The sequence below is a fragment of the Diachasmimorpha longicaudata genome, chromosome 3 (assembly GCF_034640455.1).
Source record: "Diachasmimorpha longicaudata isolate KC_UGA_2023 chromosome 3, iyDiaLong2, whole genome shotgun sequence".
Lineage (NCBI taxonomy): Eukaryota > Metazoa > Arthropoda > Insecta > Hymenoptera > Braconidae > Diachasmimorpha > Diachasmimorpha longicaudata.
In genome coordinates this window covers 10115128-10136889 of record NC_087227.1, presented here as the reverse complement: position 1 = coordinate 10136889, position 21762 = coordinate 10115128, and the positions used below count along the sequence as shown (strand labels likewise).

Here is a 21762-nt window from a genome sequence, read left to right as displayed (position 1 = left end):
ATGTCCCGGAACAGATGATTCTTCATCAGACAAAATTTGCTTCCTCAGTAAGAGCTCCAATAAATTTTACATTCACCTAGTTATTTGCCAGTTAGACATTTTCACCTCTCTCCCAGCAGCAGCGTAAATCCCACCGCACATCAGTCACTTTCTTCCCACCTTGTAATTAAATAATACTGTTTTTCTCAGATACGGAGAACCATAGACACGTCCTCGTGATGGTTACAACAAAAATAAGAAAAATAATATTTGAAAAAAGGTACAAGACTCGAGGCAGCGAGGAAAGTGCCGATGGAATGCGTCTTTTCACCGTGTGTTTATATATATGTAGATGTATGTTCAATGCATGTGGAGAAACGCTTCTCCGATGCACTCCAAACTCGCTGCAGCAGTTCGAGGACGTTTGAAAACGGGTTTCACGGAGGAAGCCAGTGACGCAGATTGCCATCACCAGAAATTATTTCTTTTCATATCGAAAAATTGCTGGGAATTTTGCGCCGATGAAAATTTTCATGAATTTACATTTGATATTCCATGAGGGTTTACAATGCACCGAGGCTGTGCCGTAGTTGTGCCGCTAAATGGGCGTAAGTAAGGAGTGTGAGTAAACGTACTTACAGCCCTTTGGCTCTACAATTATTTTCGAGGGCGAGAGTATTTTTTAATCTCGGTGATGTCACAGTTTTTTTTTTATCAAACAAGGGGGAATTTTTTAATTAACAAACGAGCTTCTCCACGCAATGGAAAATTAAATGCATTCTCCGTGTTCCAGGTAACGGATTACCTCTTAAATTGAAAATAGCGTGGGTGTAATTTTGTTAATTGAATTTTGGAAAAACGGAATTTTAATTATCAAAATTTTTCCAAGTTATTTTCTCCTCCACAACTATAAATTTCGTCAAAATGTTCTCGCACATTCAATCGACGGTGTTCATGATTAAAAATTCAAATCAATGTACCTCCTTATTTAAATAATAAAATCCCTCCCTCCCGCGGGTAATTTAAATAAACAAAAGATTAATGAGAATTTAATCTGGACAAAGCCGACGCTACTGATAATAAATTCTTCGTTATCTAGAGGGGATCGAGTGAGTCATTGAACGAGTAGAAAAAAAAAAGTGAGGAAAAAAAATGGAGAGGAAGGAGGAAAAAAAAAAGAATTTTTAATTGCACATCTTGTCCTCGGCGGGCCTCAAAGACGCGCCCATTCACTTGGACTGACCAACTGGCCCAATTTCGCAGCACCCGGCCGCTCCTTTCAGATTGGTACGATGCACTCGGCTCTGTGCATACTGTTGCAGCTGTGGTGGTTAAAAACCCCTGGGTTCCCTCTCTCGTGGCTCCGAAATGGAGAATAAAGGAGGTGGTGAGACGAGGGACGAGGAGGGACCATTTTTTTTTTCTCCTTCAAGTACAACACATTACCTCTGACTATAAAAAGCCCTTTATTGCTGTGCGGGTTCGTAAAACGCCGACTGAACGGTGTCTGCGGTATCGAAATAACTTCAAAACTCGATCATGCACAAAAAAAAAACTGATGGTCCCTTTATTTCTCGTTGATAATTTTCGTGGTTGACTGCAATCAGGTGAGTGGAAAATTTCCGACGGAGAAAATGACTTGATTTACCCAAAAAAAAAATTAATAAAAACTCCTCCTTTGAAATCGCAATAAATCTGATAATTGGACATTGATAAATCCCCCAGAATACCACGAGATATTGTTATTAAAATAATACCCCTTTTGCTACTTCAACCTATCCACCACAACGTCCAACAAGTGCAAATCATCACAGGATAACACCAATACCATTAATTCCCATATTCTCACTGGCAGCTCATTCCACGAGATTAACTCAATTCCAGATGTCATTGAGCCGTCACTCGCATCACTGACCAGACAATTCCCTATAACTAGGCTGGAAAAGGTAAACTTCATGCACCGGTGAATCATTAACCCAACTCTGAACAATAGTCGTCAATGTTGTCCAGCAATACAGTACTGTCATCAGCAATGAAACACGCAGGAGACAACAATCCGCCTGAGATAGCCGGGGGGGCCATTCGGGTGGTAATTCATGTACATTGCAAGTCACTGGTTAAAACGATCGCTCATACCTCCTCTTCTTCCCCACCATATCAACCCCCCTCCTCTGAGCCCCCTCACCACCCCCATCATTTATTCCGACTAACGAGATTTTCAACTACAGGCGTCTTGATAACACACGTAGTCACAAAATACAGATATGGGCTTTTAGCAAAGGAGGAGTGAATGCGTTACATCTATCTGTGCACTTTGCTGAGTTCAATGACTACCTTGTGCTGGGTATGACTGTCCCTCCTATCGGCGTGCACGAGGGGCGGAGGGGGAGGAGAGGAAAAAAAAAAGTGATGGAAGAAATAAAAATTGAAGAATAGGAGAAAAAGAAAGAGTCGCCTCGTGTAAACTAGGGAGGGTAGAGTTGGCCTAATTCCATCGGCGCCGAGAGTTCTCTCCCCCTGGCTGTGTGACGTCAGTGATATAACAGCTGGAACAAACAACGGGCACGATTGTTTGTTCCCTTAGTCGTCGTGTCTTGAGCGGTGAACGTGTCGATGGCCCCGGCATGTTTTCTGGATGTTTTTGCTTCCGGTCTTTTCGGAATTTTACCCGTTAATTTTTAGGGCCTCTCAATGTTTAGTCAGACATTGGTGATTTGGTATGTAATTTCTGGGAATTAGTTTTTTTTTTAATTTCGTTGTTAAGTTCTAGTATTCTGGAAACTGCGTTGAGAAAGCACGAATGTTGTTCCTAGTTTTCGGGGAATTAATTTGCTAAAAATGGGGTATGAGCTGTTGTTTTTGAGGGATGGCTTCAGATGAAATTGGGTACTTCAGGGTGAAATCACGACACCAGGAAATTGTGAGGAATTTTCGATTGAACCGGGTGTTCACAATCGAATTGTGTTGGGAATTTCATGAATTAAATAGTAACAATTACAATGTCTCCCTCTCAATTCCCTTGATTTTTTTAGAATTTATTCTGCATTGTTGATAAAATTGCGTTCAGAGCTATGAAATTCCTCAAAATTCCCGGGAAAGTGGGACAAAAATTTCTAGCAAATTGTACCAGGAATTCCAATAAAAAATGATCAAAGAATTCGAAACAAGATCGTCTCCATTTCTCCCTCCTCCTCCAATCACAATTCATAAAATTCTTTTCCCCAGCGTGAGAACGTCTCACCAATTATGCTTAATGATTATCATGTTGTAATAAACATAAGTACTCCCCAGCAAGATCTAGGTAAAACGTTTGAGAAAGGACTAACGTGAAACCGGGTTCTGGATTTCACGAGGATGCTGAGTGTGCCTTTCACGAGGAGTCTTAGTGTCATCGCAATCGTCAGTATCTCGGGGCGTCTAACCTCAACTTGCTGGTGAAGTAGAAAAAAAAAAAATTCCACAAACGGGTAAATAAATAAATCGAAAGAGTGAGAGAGAAGGATGTGAATCTGTGGAGCGGTAAAAAAATGCAAAAAATTACGGAAAAAATAGTATAAAATCGAGGTTACCCCATGAATGCCCGCCATTCCTCCCACCCCCGAGCCCTGTTGGAGAAAATGATCTCGAAGAGCTACCTTTCACAAACCGCAAACGAGCCGACCCGATGCCAGTCGAATAGAAGAACACTGAATGCCCACTGGCATGGGTATAGTGACAAGGAGATGGGCCTGCAACCGGGACCTTGATGGAAAAAAATATCAAATCGAGGTTATCCCCGGTAACAAGAGAAAATTGTAACCGAGTGAGTTGTGCCTTTCCCGGTTGAGCATCTTTCATTCATTTATTCTATCTCACCAGAGAGCATGAAAATTCAAGACAATGCAATGGTACCAGCGTTGAAAGGGTGAAAATCGAGGATAAAGGGAAGTTACCCCGGAAGAGTCGAGCGAGACTTGGGGATGATGAGAGAATGTTCCCAGAGACTTTCCCCCCTTTTTATATTTCCAGGGACTCGCACACCCACAAAAAAAATATCATTCTGTCAATCGAATATTTATCTCGGAGAAATTTTAATTTGCAAAAATTAACGCGGAGAGGAAGTTCAGTGAAAATTACGAGAGAGAAAATGTAACCGTCGGAACTCAAATTGTGCGAATTATTCCGTAAAATTTAACCGTTTGTCTGGTGACTCATCGCTGTGGAGACAATAAGTCGTTCCGTAACTTTTCACGATTGAGAAATTTTTGCGGAGCGAAGTGTAGAAATAACTCACAAGCTCCATATAAATTGTTGAGGGTTCATAAATTTTTACTCTCGAGAGGGCACGATGAGAGGAAACCAGAGCTTTTTCATATCATGTTACGAAAAAAAAAATATACAGAAGTCGAAATTCGGTCGGACAGTTATCGTCTAATTGAACTAAAATCAAAGTAAAAAAAACTATTCCACAGCCCATGGGGTTGAAAATTGAAATTGGTTCAATTATGCCTCGAAGCCCAATGAAATTTCCCCTGAATAATTGGAAACTCCGGGCAATTGAGTATGAAAAGTGAATTGTTTTATTGTGAAAACAAAGGAAAACCTGGTTATCACTAGCAACAAGGGAAAATAGTAAACGAATGAATTCTGCATTTCGCGTTGCAGCATCCCACCCCTTCACTCACTCCCCTCTCTCCATAAAAAATTTTAGTAAAAAAAAAAATGAACCACAATGGAGTATCGGCAATGGGAGGGCAAAAATGAGGGATAAAAAGCCGATTTTCCCCGGGAGCTAGATACAGAGGTAAAAAAAATCCCGGAGAAATGTTGAATCGGGGTTATCTCATGCAGCAGGAAGGAAAATGATCGATTATCTCGTCACTTGAAAAACAACATCATTCAATTTTACATTTTCCCCGCTGGCTCTCACTCCAGCCACGCCCCAGACCCCCATTCTCCCCTACCCCACACCGCGAATCATTGGATGGCCTCAAAAATTGATGAATAAACGGGTGATTTAATCGGAGAACCAATTAACATGCGTACAAAAATGAAAAAATTGTAATTAATTCGGAATAAATAAGGCAATCGCGACCTCTTCTATTGACGAGTAGAAACATGAGCCTTCGGCGAATGCCACGCGGAAGTGAACGGACGGATTCGAATTTTTCGGCCCAGAAAAAGTCCTTCGTGTGGGTGTGTAGGCCTGAATACCTCGATATTCCTAAATGAGAAGGAAGTCCATGACAATTTCCGTTTTAATCCGATATTTTACCAATAAAACTGAAATTTCTGCTAATTATTTTCGCGTCTGAGGAATTACCTTGCAATAATTAATCAAAGTATCAAAATTTCCAGTGGAAAATTTTTTTGGAAATTTTCCTGGCGCTGTAACCGGAGCCTCATCTGATGGAGAAGAGGTTTAGCTCCACTGGCATCGGCAACACGGAAGTAACCGACCCCGGTTTGAATTTTTCGGCCCAGAAAAAGTCCTTCGCGTGGGTGTAGAGTCCTGAATACCTCGATATTCCCCGGGTGACGGAGAATTTGCACGGGTTTGTGGGCCGACTTGATGCTGGTCTCTTGCCGACCAGAGTAATCACGAGTCGAACACTTTTGCACAATGGAGAGCAGATAGCGGCGAAAGGGGGATTGGAGACCAGGATAAAATAAACAACACTGGTGACGGAGATAGAACTGGGGTAGAACAGGACAGAGAATTGCCGGCTGAGTGGGTGGTATTTACCGCACGAGATGCCTTTTTCGTCCTCGTTCGGGAGACGAAAGAAATTTTCCATCGTGGGCGGCCTAGGTATAACCCAGGGTCAGGGAAAATTTGCGATAGCTGATGTGATATGTTTTATTTTTTTTATTTTTCATACTGGAGAACAAGTTCTATCTGATAAGACTGCCCAGAGGGGGAAATGAGGGGGAAAAATCGGTTTTACCGGTTTGATTTTTAAGGGGAGAATTGAATATCCCATGGAGTTTTCTAACAGTCTTAGAGAAAATCTGGGGTACATAGATTTATGCAAGTCTGCACGTTTCTATGAGAGATAATAATCGCGAAATGAGTTGAGAGCGAAGAACTGTTGGAGCTAATTATTTTGCGGAATCGATTGACGATTTTCAACTTGGGAGACTGAATCTACTTATTAATTTACATTTTGAAGACGTAATTGGCGACACTAATTCCCAATTTTCTATGCTAGCAATTTAGACAAGAATAATATATTTAGAAACCGATAGTCTGGAACAGGTAAAACACCAATACGCTCTCTAACACTGACTAATGCTGGAGTAATGAATTAAATTAAAAAAATCATTGAATTAAATTCGAAATTGATCGTCACAGAAATTGCATTTGGAAATGAGCGAATTCCTACTGGTTTTCCCTTCTTTATTTCAATGACTTTCAACGAAATTACCGTATCACTCTGATAGTCTCAATTCCAAAAACAACATCCGTAATTCCATGATAATTCCCGGATATGTGTACCCGAGGCCATTGACTCTGCGAAATCCGATATTTCATCAACACAATCAATTTTTCCCCCTACATTCAAATGCCACATTATCACAGCTTTCTAACGTATCACCTAATACGCCTACAGGTCAAAAACTACTCATATCAAGATAGATCGTACCGAGTGATTCCCCCGTTTCCCAGTGAAGCCTTGAGGAGGAGGATTAACGGTACGTTTAAAGACAAGAATTACTCCTCGAGGACATAAGTGGCGTCAAAAATTCACCAGTTCCTCTTCCTCATTTTTTCACGAACATTCCCCCAACACTTTATTCTCATTCTCTTTTATTTCTCTCCACAAACATTCAAAACGTCATCATAAACATATATAATTTTTTTTTTTAGTTTTTTTTTTATTTTGTTTCAGTGTTGACATTAACGGTCGACATGGGCATTCGACTGGGTGAGCCGGATGAGCCCTTGAAGAATCCTCTTGTCTTCCGTGGGAAGCCTCAGCCACCCGCCAACCACCCCTGGGCCACCACTGCATCGTAAATCCCGGTGCCATCCGGCCCCACAAACAACCGAAGAGGGAACAAATGGATGGGAAAAACGAGAGAAAAAATAATACCGATGGGTTAGAGTCAAGCCCTCGCAATCTCCTTTCCAGCTGTTTTGTTATTTCTACATTTATCGATAATTATGTACTGCTGAATATTTCTGCCTTAAATTTACCATTTACAGCCCCAACGTCATTATTTCTTACCCCTCCTCAACTACTGACAAAACATAATTCTGGAGATGCCATTTGAAAGACGTCAATCTCAAAGAATTTTCCTCTCTAATCTGATTACTTTTTCGCAAAATAATCCGGAATGATACGGTTTGCGTTTCGTTACTCACATCAACTACTGCAATTTTCCCCGTAGTTTTCCCTCAGCGTGGGAAGTCGAGGATTCATACTCCTCGAATTGTCTGGACCGAGACAATTTCATGAGTACGAAGGCTCATCACAGCGCTCTAACAGCGATATTTCGACTCACCCTATTTTTGGATAAAGGGTTTCATGACTCCACTACGTGGGTGAAGGGAGAAGGGGGGGAGGAGATTTTACAAATTATGCTGGTGCAACGACCCCGCGAGACGTCACAACCCCCACCCCGGAACATAATTTTTTCAGTATTAAATTCAAAACACTTCATATTTGAATGAAGAAAGACAACTTTTTGCAAATAAACGAAGTGATAGATTGACATCCGGTCTAGTAGTATAAATATCTAGCACTTCAGTTTATTCAAAGTACCATTGAAAATAAAATTATCAGCTTGATTTGTTTGCATTTCCAAATTCTATTTATTTCAGTATTGAGATTGCTATTTGCAAAGGTCATCGTCACGCAGTATATTTCCACGCATCCGGGTGGCACCCTCTCCATTTTCAATTTTCTTTTTAATTTTTTACCACCGTCGTTTTATTTTTTTCCTTCCTCCTCCTCCCCCCTTACCCATCTACCCATGCAAGAAGTATCTCTAGGTACAGAAGAAGCGTACTCACGCCATGGAAAGGAGTATAAAGCGTTTTACGACTTCTGTCTCGACTTGAACGTCGGAGCAACACTCCCGGGGCCTTTAGCCTTCAGAATAGGGAAGGGAGTTGAGTCTCTAGCTCATCTTAGCTAGATGGCTTGTATTGAAGGTTGGACAGAGAGAACTGAAGGTCCTTGCGCCCATTTACAAGTGCGACGCCCTTTCAGACGTTCGTTGAAGTTTCATTGATGACATGTACAGAGAAACTTTATTCGCAAACCATCTGACTTCTTATTCCCTAGATTTTTTTTTTATTCGTGAGATGGGACTGTTTAGGGACATGATGAAGTCATGGAGTTGGACATCAGATCTGGACGATTGTCATTAAAAGTTTGGAGTTCATACACTTGTTGAGAGAGAATTCGTTTGAAGGAGCATTTCCATAGTTTTAGTTCAGTTCTTTGTGAATTGCACAATCAATATCATCGATTTGGTTTCCAGTTACGTTTTACGAACAATGACTTGGAGGGAGGTGTGATATTCGAGGAACTGACATCGAAATATGAACTTCAAACGAGTTAGCGAGCTGCCGTTGTCTTGAACGTGTAATGAAGATACTTGAGGTTCTTTGTCGTGTACACTGATAAGGGGAGGATCCCCTTCTCTACAAGGATATTATGAAAATTCTTCCTCAGCTACTCATCCTGTTAGCTCTCCTATCCTAATAAACTCAGCAAGCCCGCGGCTGTAATTGCCAACGCAATTATTTTAGTGAAGTCAAAGCAAAAGCGTTTTAAAACCAGAAGATATTATTTAATCCCAGCTTTTGCATCTCGTCACTCGTGAAACTCGTTATCCATCTCCACGTCTATTGACTTACCGAATATTCATAAAAATCCTCATTCCTGGATCCATACAACCAAACCCTCGGCGTTCCAACTGCGCCAATCCCTCACCTTCAAGCCCTCGTTTAATTTTTTTTGACGGTTCCAAGACAAGCCATAACAATTTTCACTCCACCCACAGAAGACTCTTGTTCTGTGACCCTGGCGAGTTTCATCGTGCCTGTTGCCTCTTTCCAAGTGTATATTCGCAATCCACGAGTTTTCCTAGACTGTCGTAAATTATTTGCAGACAAGCAAAGCGGGGCCGACTCTGCGAGTATCCCTTTTTTACTTCACTTTTATTTTATCTCATTTTACTTCTGTTATTTTTTTTTCACTCTTCCTTTCCCCCCCCCCCCTCCCCCTCCTCCCCCCCCTTACTCAAGGTGGAGGTTGTTGCACCCTGGGCATTGTGAATGCGTGCACAAGGGTTGGCAGTATGTACGCGTTGTATTCAAGCCGTTTTCTCGCTTCACTTCCATCTCACTCTCCCCCGCAGCATGTCTCCAACCAACGTTTGTGCCTGGCCCTGATCTGTATGCGACCCGTTCCCTACTGCGGGCGCAATGACATTGGATGGTGAAGAAGAAAGAATGAGGAGAGGACGTGTTTATTCACCAATGAAGTTATCTAGACGATTCACTTGTCATTTGTTTAATGCAGTTTCTCTTCTTACGGTTTTTCATTTCAATAATTCATGGGGAAAAAATACCGGAAGCCCACCTATGCAATCCCATCCTGCTGATTATTAACTCGGTTCTTTTTGTTTTTTTTTTATTCGATTGTCATTGTTGGGGGGATTTGTATAGTGATGATAGGTGGAGGGATTCAAACGATTGGACTATTCTAAGAAGGATGTGTCATTGTTTCTGGGTGAATAACCTCGGTACACAAAAGGCTAACATCGCGATTATTGTCCTTCGGATGGGTGAGTGATGGTGATATCCCTGGGTGATAGGTTGAGAAGCGATTTTTAAGGGGTGAGATTGGGGTGCTGTAGTGCAGGAGATGGTCTGGTGGGGTTGGCCTCCAATTCCAGGTTTTTTTTGGTCAGCAGGAGCACCTGGAGTAGTTGGGGGATTATTGGGTGAGGTGGTTGGTAAATTGGGTCTTAGAAGTCCCAGATTTTAGAATGCAAAGGGGAGATTTATCGTGATTAATGCAGGAACAAATTACTGAAGATGAAGCTCCCGTTGGTTTCGAGGGAATCTTGAGGTGAGTGGGGGCTTTGGAGATCGTTATAGTCTTTCACGATTCTTCGCTTCTCACGTCTTGACAAAATCAGATCCTGAGATCAGAAGGCTTCTCCTGAAATCTAGGAGCCCTTTCACCACGAGGACCTTTCTATTTTTCTGCAGGGTGAATGACCCCTCGACACAAAAGGCAAATATCGCCATTGGTGTCCTTCGAGGGTATGAGTAATGGCGCTATTGGGAAGCAACGGGTGAATTGGAGATCTATCCGGCGGGAAGCATTAGCGGTGAATTTGACGGGTTTTGAAAATTTAATGTTGAAGTGCTACTGGAATTAATAATCAGTTAGATTGGCGAGGAAATGAGTGGGCGATGGGGAAGGAGGGCGTATTCGAAATCGATACGAGAATTAGAGATGGATCTAACGATTGAACATGTCCATTTGGGGAGTTTCTATTAGCGAGTATCATGATAAAATTTCGTGAGAAACATTCTAATCAATTCGTGGATAGACAACATCACCCTGTGGTATTTTAAATTGGATGTTCACGAAATTATTAATTTTTTTTTGCACGACAGTATGAATTTTGTTCAATATTTGCTGCAGGATAAATATGAAAAAATAATTAGGTTCGCTACAATCGAAGAAATTTAAGACAAAGAACTCCCAATCCTCTCCTGCCATTCACTATTCCCCAGCGAATCCCCCAAACCCATCAAGCCCTGCAATTTCTCCTACTATTTCAAGAAGTTGTTCCTCACATCAATAAATAGCGCTTACAAATCCCGCCTGTCATCGAGTCGAAATAGAACGTAGGCGAAAATATAATTACGACTTTGCCCAGCTTTCAAGTCCTGGAGAGACACTCTGGTGTGGAAGTACCGCAGCAAGGAGGCCCACGCGTTAGATTTCTCGCCTTTCTCCTGAATTTTTTCCCTCAATTTCCCCCCTCCTCACCCCCTCTCTGTCTCTTTTATCTTTTTTTTTTTTCGAAGCAGCAAAATCCTAGTTTACCTTCGAGCGCTTATCGCCAATCGCAATTGCACGAAGGGGGGTTCGAGCAAAGGGGGGGTTCAGTGATGAGCCGTTGGGAAAGCCACACACGGGTCTTCGCCTTTCTCCCGACGGAAAGAGAAAAGTGGACGAAAAAAAAAAAAATAACCTCAGAATTATGAATTTTCAATCACCTCAACCATTTAATTATCCTTTCTCGTTATTTTTATTCATGTGCAAATGTGAAAATTAATTTCAGGGTAGAATGGAGGGGCTAAAGGGGCCCAGAATGGCAAGTTGGGGACGAGAGAATGCCTCGGTGCAACAACCTACCACTAGGTCATGGCCTTGACCTCCTTATCGAGGAAATCTTGTTGCTGAGGTGGATTTGTCCATCGTATGCGCATCACTTGGCACAGAGAGGAGTGAAAAAAAAGAAATCAACGGGTGCCGAAAAAAATAAATAAATAAATAAATAAATAAATAAAAATCGAAATAAAGTTCGTGTTACGTTTTTGTCATTTCCGCTTTTTTTTTTATTCGCGAGGTTCAATGCCCGGAGGAGGTTGTGGCACACCCACGAAAATATTAAAAAGTGTGGCCTGTGCCTTTTCGAACCGTTCACTGAACGGGAGGGGGGCTGAAGGGGGGGAGGCGTACGAGGCTGTTCGACCGAGCGTGCGATTGCTCGATTCTCGTGGTTCACTGTTTCTAGATTCTACTATTTTTTTATTTTTTTTTTTTTCATCGTTTTTGCTTTGCTTCTGCGGGAGTGCGAGGCCACAATTTCGTTTTCTCCGACGGTTTCTTGCCCAACTCGGGTTCTAGTTTGCATGGGTTGGGCTTGATATCGGGGTTTGTTGGGAATGGGGTTGTATGGAAGAACTAGCGGACCGTTGAAGAAAAATTGGGTGAGCTCTGTGAAGAAAAAAAAAAACCTTCAATTGGGTTCAAAGGGAAAAGGTCAATGGAATTTCTTCTCGTATTGAAGCGAAGCCCCATTTTTAGCGACAGAGAAACTGAATTTTTTATCGAAAGAGTCTTTGATGGGAAATGATATTTTCCTATCCATTCATTTGTGATAAACATCCCTCAGTGTCAATCGGACTCGTCCTTCATGTTCAATAACTCCAGCAAATTATTTCCCTGCGGATAAATCCAACCTTAAACCCATGAGAACAATTTTCACTCGACTATTCACTCGAAACTCGAATGCTTACCTGAAACATTCAGTTCACCGAACAATTCGATGAATTTCAATATGCGAAGATTGAATTTTCCATTTCCAGGGAAGGGAGTGAGCCCTGGCATAATAAAATCCCCTCGGGATTCAGATAAGCACTTGATTCAGAGTAAATCTAAACTTGGGTATAAATCCACACTGGGGGATCACGTGTCTAACAAAAATTGTCGTGTAATCGCTAGAACACGTGGAACGTGGAACGCCTACTCTCAAGTATCACAGACATCGTATCTCCCATTCATCACGTGGACGGAAAAATGAATGAGTAGAGGATCAAAAATCGTTGGAAGGAGAATATTAAAACCACATGAATCAACATGCATTGGTTATACTAGAATCCAGATTATTGCAAATTGTGAGGGAAATATTTTTTCAGAGCGATTTAATATAAGACCTTGTCAATCGTCCACTTTGTAATATTCTTGATACGATGAGATTACCATTTTTCAATTTAATCCGTGGAAATTAATAACGGAAAGGGCTCAAACATTTAATCCCATTTTACTCCATAAAACGATGTCCGGAAAATGTTGTCTAACCAAACAGTTGGAAGGAGAAGATAAAATATTACTCTCAAACAATTAATATCGATGAATCAATTAAATTGAAAGGAATCTTTTCAAATCTTCCTCCAAGACTAAACACTGAAATTTTTTAATACCAAAAAAATACTTCCCAGGGGTTCAACTTCATGAATAAAATATAAACCTTAAAAACTAGAATTTGGAGTTGAAGGACGAGCTTAGAAATTAAAAAGGCGAAAAAAAAAACTCAAAGACGGTTTGAACATGTCGAAAAGGCCCCCGTAACTGTTTCTTTTTTGGTGGCCGGTTTCTCGCGTGACAATGCCGTTACGCACGAGGGTTCCTTCTCTCAGTTTCGATTGAAAGGGCCTTTGACCCCGCATATTTTCACAGAAAAGAAACGACCGTTAGAGAAGCGTTAGGCCCAGGGCCACCTCCCACCCTACCGGGCTCTCACCAGTGCCCGAAAAGACCGAATTCGTGCTCTGACTCCCGGAAGACGGGGACGAGTTGTATCGAGACCCACATTTATTTTCAGCCATTTTTTTGCGCCTCTTCATGTCGTTTATGTTATTCTTCATTCTTTTTTTCTCACCCCCCCCCCCACCCCTTCATTTTCTCTCAACTCAAATTCCAACGCGTCGGCGCGTGCACGCGATCGGTTGACGGTGGTATATGGCCAGTGAGCGATAGATAACTAAGACACGCGAGTATCGCAGATGAGTGTATACATGAACGAGAAATGATGGTAGTTGCACTCTGAGCTTGAGTTCAGGGACCTTTTGAGTTGTAGGCATTGTGATGCCAGGGGGATCGGGTAACTCTGGCTTGTACCAGGGGGTTGATAAGCCAACCCTGGGTCTCGGTTACAATCGATGGGTATAATTAAACATCAATTACTGCTGCTGACTGACTTTGTACTGAGAGCACGAGTTTTATTGGCAAGTGCTGGGATATTGAGGGCGCTATATTGCTCCTAATTTGAGGATAATGCTCCCTCTTGTCAGAGAAACCTATTTGTTATTCAGAAAAACATTGTACCTCATAAATTCGAGGGAGAGACACTTCAATTTGCCAAATGGTTAATTAGACCTCGAATGTGGCTCTCAATTCACGGAGAATTATTATTCCTCGAGTTGCAGAATTGTTACTGACTCGGGGGGAGACAATTGTTGTTGCAAAAAATTATGCTAAACGGGGTAACAATTACTCAACGTCTCTAAAAAATTTCTCCCTCCCACGATTCAAGTAAAATCATTTTCCCCCCCATATCTCCCTCTCCCCCTTACCTACACCCCCTAAATGAACTGCCCGGTGTCGGGGCAGATTACACCCCCGTTCATACCCGTGAAATGAAGATATACAGACGATAAGAAACAAAAAAAGTTGACAAAAAAAAAAAACATGCGAAACTGAAAAGCGAGGGCTTCAGGGGCAAAATGAAGATGAGGATGGCGAGCACAAGAGGCGGGTGGCGACAGCGAAAAGGGTGATGAGGGGGTGAGACGAAGTACTGAGGAGGGGATTGCACACAGTTGAAAGCCAGACGGGAGTATGCGGTGTGTTCGGCAAGTGGGGGAGTAGAAGTGCATGAGGTGCAGGAGAGGGCGGCAGAGAGAGGTCGTTGGCAGCGGGTTGCACGAAGGGGGTTGTGTCGTATTACGAGGGAGTGAGAGGTCGACGGGAGAGAAGGTAGTGAGAAGAGGTCAGTGAACTCGGGGTCGATAGCTGACACCCGTGTTACGCTCAAAGCCCGCAGACTCCAGCTGATCTTCATCTCGTGGCCCATCAGTCACTCATTGAAATTCATTGCGATTGAATAAAAAGGAGAATCTTGGAAATTACACGTGAAGGGTTTTTTGATAACTATGCCAAATTATGGATGAAGAGCCCTCACACGTAGCTCTCCTCTCCCCCCGGCCATCCCCAACGTCCCGCTGAGTATATCAAACGTTTTTTAAAAATCAAATCACGAGCGTTTGAAGACTCATTGAGATTCAAATGATCAATTCGATGACTTTGTAGTGTCCTTGGGATGGAAGGAAATTGGAGAATAACGGGGAAGAGACATTTAGGAGATTTTCGAGTTGATGATATTGCGGGGGAAGGGGGAGGGAGGGCTGTGGTGTGCTAAAATGATTAGAAAATGTTACGATTATTTTTAATTGAAGTGGATTGAAAAAGATTAGCAAAGCATCAAAAATATTGAGAAGTTAAAGTCGTCCGAATGATATTTAGTGCAGATTGTCTTTATAAATAAATAATTCTAAATGATATACGCAGAGATTCAATAATAAAATTATTTCAAAATATCTGGGAACTTGGGGGGAAATGCATGAAATCAATTTATCGTAATAAGTTTTTTTTTGGTCTTATCTTTCTTATCAATTTTTTTTGTTCCTTGTGGTCGGTGTATCTTCATTTCTCGGGGATGAACAGGTAATCTGTACCGACACTGGGAAGATTATTTGGCTAGAGAGATTTGTCGGAGGGGATGGAAAAACTCTGGGGTAGATTAGTTTTCTCAAAGCATTGAAAATATTGAGGTTAATTTAGGCGGTGACATTTTTCCTTAGTAGACCCAGTGCCACTTGGGATTGTGATTACCGTGATTGGAAGAAGCGGGAAATTTTTCCAGGGCCATGAAAAAGTATGATCGGTGAATGACAGTGATCAAGAGGAATATTGGCCTTTCAAAAAAATATAATGAGAACTCTGGTAGGAGACATCATGATTACTGATGCCTGTAGAAATTCACAGGAGCACCGAAAATTACTGATGCACGAGGGAAAACCCATTACGTCACACGTGTCGACGGTTGTCTTACAGGCCTGACCATCGAAACACTTCCCTGACCTTTCAACGCCCTTATAAGGGACGTGCCGTGGCTCAAATGAAGTGCGATAGGTCGGTTTCCCGGCTCCCTCAAGATCTAACCAGACTGCAGACCATTTTCTCACGCCCCTCCTATTTCTTAACTCAATCTAACGAATTTCCTCCGGAGCATTTCCACAAATTGACTAATAAATTTAACATCTTGACTATTCTCCAGTCTTCATGGAGTGATGCAGTAGCCAGGCAATAAAAAAGTTAAATCCGGTGTTCTCCGCCATTCAACAGAGAACGAAATTCCCCTGACGATCATTTTTCATAAATTGAATTGTGGACTGTGAAAAATAGTTATTTAAATCGCGCTATCTCCCTCACACTCAGAGATATTCCTCGAAAGCTCAGCTAAGACTAAAGTCAACTAAAGTCGCTCAGCCACTTCCTTGACATTCCAGTGGTCACGTCACTTGTTAGAGATTGCCAAGACCCTCACCGGAAATTTCAGTGAAAAAATTTCACCAATTTACCGCGAAAGTGAAATGAGAAAAAAAAAATCCCTTCGAGCAATTCCGGTTTAAATTTCCTAGCGAATAATTTTCTCAGCCACGAACAAATGAAAAAGAATCGACGTGCCGAGTCACCAGACCCCTTTTATTAGATTAAGAAAGTGTAAAGATGTCATTCGTGATGAAGACAGGTTGTTAAATGCCTTTTTGCACCCGAAAAAAAAAAAATACGAAGGAAGGAAGAGGGGTGAGACAGGTGAAACTGTCGCTGGAGTGTGGGTGGGTCGGAGGTTGATGCCCGGGTTTACTTCCTAGTCTGGCTTGCCTGTATCGATCGCCGAGGCAAACCAACGTCCCGACACATGCACCTTGCACATGCGCCCCATTCACCCCAGACATTCGCAAAAAAAAAAAAAATTTGTTTTTTTCCACCCTCGGAAGTTCGATCAAAATTGTGGTCATTTCTCCAGTTACTTGTCATTTCCCCTTCCTGTTCATCACTTCAATAATTCTCCACGAAATCGTGCTGAATTCGAGGAAGATAGCAGGAGATAGGGATCGAGAGAGGGGTCAACTTTCCACTGAAAATTGTCTTCAGAAGTGAGTGAGGGAGAAAATAAAACGATAAACATTGTAAAATAATCGTGAAAAAAAATGATTGACTTTCTTTCGAAGAAGAGACAATTATATTTGATGATTTACAGTGGGGTCGCATTGCAGTGCACCGAACCGCAATAATTCACCGTGTAATTACCGAAAACTGAATTCCCCTCCCTCCCTTTCCCATCCACCTCCTTTGCCCCTCAAAAACTCACTGTAACTATAACGGAACATCTGCGGTTGATGTTACCAGTGGGGGGCATTTTCGTGAAACAAAAAGAAATGAATTACCAGAAAATATCATTGGGGCTTGACAATGAGGTCATGCGTTGAAAAATTGGTTTTTTAATGGTGCGTCCCGGGTTAACTCGCGTGTTTCGTTATTTCGGTTGGGGAGGTGGGGCTGGTGAAGCTGGTAATTAGCTGATTGGTTGGTGGAGTGAACAATTATTTGAATAATGCAGAGGCGATGATTTTGGAATGCGTGGAGAATGCATGACAGCAGGTGGGGGAGATAGGAAAATTTGGGGAATGTGATAGTTCTATTAATTTTCAAGAATTTTTTCATTCAAACATTGGAATTTTATAAAAATCCACTGGAGCTTTGAATTTCAGTTCAATTATTCCATGATAATTAATAAACATGATGAAAATTGAGGGAGATATTTTGCAGAATTTCACATTCTGAATGCACCTTCGGAATGTTGAATATTTTTCATTTCACAGGAAAAAAAAATTCCTCAATTTGATTGCACTATCCATGGAATTAGCAATTGAATGGCTTAGAAATAGTGGGAAAGCCCTCGAAAATCCGACATTAACATAACATTTTTTCCCTCGCGATAATCGAAAATAAAATTATTTAACCAATTTCACAATATCCTCTCAATTCCATCGATGCCCTCTGGCATTCAGATATCACACGTCCATTTATGAATAATGAATAACAATATTTTGCCCTCCAGACATCGGAAAATCGAAATAAAGTGATCAGTCTAGCGCTGAATTTTTAATTACAATCGGATTTTGCTTCAAATTGAATAAAACTGATAAATTCCGATCTCCCGATGCATTATCACCAATTATTTACATTGATTATCCAAAATTACAGTCAAATAGACAAATTAGATCTCCCTATTACAACACCCGCTAGTTTTTCTGGTCATAAAAATTTTGCAATACCCATTCCCCTAATATTCATCGATTTCCCATGGGCATTCAGACATCACACGTTTGTTTGTGAATAATGAATGCCTATATTTCGCCCTCCAGACATCAGAAAATCGTGACGATGGGGTGGGGGTAAGTACGGAATAAACGACAGACACGAACTAATCGATGCATCGTCATTCGCCCGCGCGGTCGAGTGCTATTAAATTTTCTGTCCGCTCAATTATACCCCCGTCTCTCAACCTGTCTGGTTCCTGGTTGTCTCATCGTCAAGGGAAACTTCGTCATCCCCCCACCGACCCCCCCCCCCCACTCCTTCTCAACCCCCGACTCGTCTCATGTTTCCCCATTTTCAATTCAACGAGATGAGAAGAATAGGAATACTCGAGAGGCTGTCTGGAAAATTTCACTTTCAGTTTCATTGTCGTGATTTTAATAGGAAAAACAATGATATCCGATTATTCACTGTATTTTTAATGAAATCCAGTGGTGCAAGCTGATGCAGCTCGCCGACGGTACTGAACGATTTCCAATGAATTCATTGGTTGAAAGAGAGAAATCGATGTCCTTTACCTCCTAACGGAAAGGCCATGGGGAAATTGTCATTTATCATTCTGATGGTGATAAGTATTCATCCAGGGAAGTGATTTATAACACCGCATCAGGATATTGAGATGCAATCAGCTGCGGATTGATAAGAGGAGATCGGTGGAAAATTTATTTAATGATTGTGGACAGCGTAGGTGAATTGTCAGGACAACAGTGACATTTTAGGAAAATTTTACGGACTTGAGTGACCGCAGAAATGTAATTTAAAATAAAATTTCAATTTGTGAAGCGGCAAAGGACGAGGATTGTTCAGTTATTAACAAATAATTTTCAAAATAATGACAGCGACGTAGAGATTGTGACAATGAGAAAAGGGGATTTTCCATCCAAGAAAATCCTGAAGTGTTCCCGCAGTGCGGAATGACCTTCCGGATGGGTTATTAAGAATGCCAAAGATTCATTAAATTTTCAAACGAACTAAGATGGCACAGGTTAGTCCAGAAGCCAACCAAAGGGGATTGAAAAAAACCGGATATCAGACGAGTTCACCGGCCTCTTGATGCGAGAGGTGGCTCACTGCTCTCTTCGATTCCAAGTCTTAACCAATACAATGCAAAAGGAAAAAGGTAGTAGAGATTGAGGCTGATAGGATCATTTCAGGCTTGTTTATGCAATACTATTTCGCTGACCAACTGACATTCTCGTTACACTTCACCATACAGATCATAATTCCAACGTTAAGAAGTCGATCCTGTAAGGATCATTTTACAATGTCCCTAAGTCCCTGTCCACCGTGATCAGACGTGAATAATCTGAGATTACAGCGTTTAATTTGTAGAGGGAGTGAAATGAGAGACTGACGTCATCGGATTTCGTTGGGTCTTGTGCAATGTTTTGTTGATTTTTTATCTACACCGAGTGATTTTTTTATTTATTCCGAGGGTAGTACTCGTCTCTTTGAAAGGCTTTTTGAAAAATTTCTCTCGTGTGAATGTGCCCCAGGAGCTTCCCAAACCTACGCTAAATGTTATGAGAAAATAATTTTTTAGTTACTTGTGTTTATTAAATTATTTTCTCCCGCAAAAAAATGATAATCTCGTGTGAAAATATCATTCATCTTCCGCCCTGGAGCCCCAGAAAATAAAACCCCAGAATACTGACGAAATTCAATATTTCTAAAACCCGAAAATTCTCTAAAAATAGGAAACACCTCAAACGCCACAAAATTAAATGCTCTGTGTCGCTTCCGCCACGTACCGCACGTTTCACTCTCAATCATCGCGCTTCCACGTCAAATTTCAAGTGTAAACTTGAAGTGTGAAGTGCAAGTGGAAAAACTAAACTTCAACAAGTTGATGTAGGTTCACATTGCTACCATAAAAGTCATGACAAGTCAGTGAGAAACGAGTGAAGCAATTATTTATCGAATTATTTACTTAAACTAGAGCGGAAAAAAAAAATCACAATTGCCTTCACCCACCGACACCGGGGGAACATGAACTTGCCAACATATATTCTCACGTATTCTCGCACGGACGTAAGGGAAAAATCACCGAGTGGGCCATGTAATGCGTGTTGGGCTATTTTTCTACCGCAGGCGAAAGGGGAAAACGGTATATTTGATTTAATGTACCAGAACCTTCAATTATCCACCTAATAGTGAATTTATGGGCTGGGGGAAGGGCGCTTGAGAGCCTGTTTCCAACTCCTCGGGGATGTAAAGTTGTAATTAAAACGCTCAGCGATGGAGTAATTTTTTTACGAGAATTTTAAACAGAAAAAAAAACAACTCATAAGTGTCGGGGGATTGATAGCAATTTTTAAATAATTTTTCGACCTTTAGGAGGGTCAAAGGGTCGGGTATTTGATTTACTAAAAAAATATTGACCGGAAATATTTATAAAGAATAAAACTTTGTCTTTCATTAACGGAAAAATGAGAAAAATGCCTATGAAATCAACCGCCGGAAATTTCCTATTCATTTGATGGAGAAAAACGATAATTGACTTCATGATAATCAACTATCAATTAATTTCTCTTGCCTAATAATTTATGAGAATGAAAAATTCTACGGGATAAAAATCATTAAAGGGAGATATGGGAATTACGTCAGACGTTTTGTATTCAATTAATTGAAATATGAAATATTAATTGAGTAGTTCTAGAATTTTTCTCGATTTCACGTAACAATAGGAAACTCAATTTTTTGCGGCACAGCAAATTGTGAGCCAAAATGGTCTTTTAACATTCCCCTCTGAAAAGGTTTGCAATCGAGAGAATCCAATATTTGCGGGCGTGTGGAAAACCGTCACGTTAAATTCAATTAGAAGGATTGATTGGACGCATTCACTGACTTTCAATCAGATTAACAATTTGTTTCCTTGCGGATAAATCCTACCTTGACTACGTGCAACCAATTCCCATTCGATTATTCACATGAAACGGATTTTTACCTGAAACATAAAATAAAAAAATATTTAGTTCAGTGAAAAAATATAGAAAATATTTTCCGACTCTTCTTAATGACTAATTCATTCATTAATTTAGTAATCAGTGAGATCTTGCCCCCAGGCTAACAACCCCCCTAACCATTTTAACCCACCCCCAATTCTCCACTAGTTTTTCCTGCGTTGACAAGAGCAATTTTTCACGTCAGTGTATTCAATCGTCCCTGAAATATAATTTTTCAACATCACAGTATCTTCCTACCCATCAATACCGATTAATTACCGTATAATTAGGACGTTTGAGTGAAGACACCGCAACTTCTCCCCCAGTGAATCGCCAGAGGAGTGGTTGGCCACCCCTGGCCTGGATACCGCACTGTGTTGTTCACCTCTTCGTGTGAAAGTACTTGCGTATCACAAACACACATACACACACACATACGTCTCAGAGATCGCAGTCACTCGTACGTGTGCATTAAAATACCTCCACACATCGACAAGGGCTCAGTGCGTGTGGGCAGCTACACGTCAAAACATGTTGCACATGTCCACACATACACACACACATATATATATATGTATGCATACACACATACGATGAAATGGAAAATATTAGATAAAATGGATGAAGACAAATTTTCTCCGCTCATTTTTATTTGTTTATTGCATGCCAGGGAACGATGAACTTTGAGTTATTTTCCACGGTGAAAGTGGCCGATTGACTTGCAACGCATGATTTTTATTATTTATTTATTTATTTCTAGGTCGAGAAAATACAAGAGCCCATGTGGCTGATGTGCACACCCGCTTACCGGAAGATAATTCTATCGTTTCTGGTCATTGTGTTGATGTGTACATACGGCTCTGTGGGTA

At 41.2% G+C, this 21762-nt stretch overlaps 1 protein-coding gene and 1 long non-coding RNA gene across 6 annotated transcripts in view; one reads left to right on the top strand and one right to left on the bottom strand.

Moving 5' to 3' along the window:
• Positions 1 to 21762, bottom strand: part of LOC135160462 (uncharacterized) — an 82343-nt gene that overhangs the window by 25790 nt on the left and 34791 nt on the right. The window lies entirely within an intron of this gene.
• On the top strand, positions 888 to 7447 carry LOC135160468 (uncharacterized). 2 transcript variants are annotated; one of them, XR_010298572.1, is made up of 4 exons: positions 888 to 2696; positions 5317 to 5770; positions 6573 to 6654; positions 6852 to 7447. It is a non-coding gene; the product is annotated as an uncharacterized LOC135160468 (long non-coding RNA). The 2 variants fall into 2 exon arrangements; XR_010298571.1 differs by lacking the exon at positions 888 to 2696 and having other exon boundaries at positions 5151 to 5770.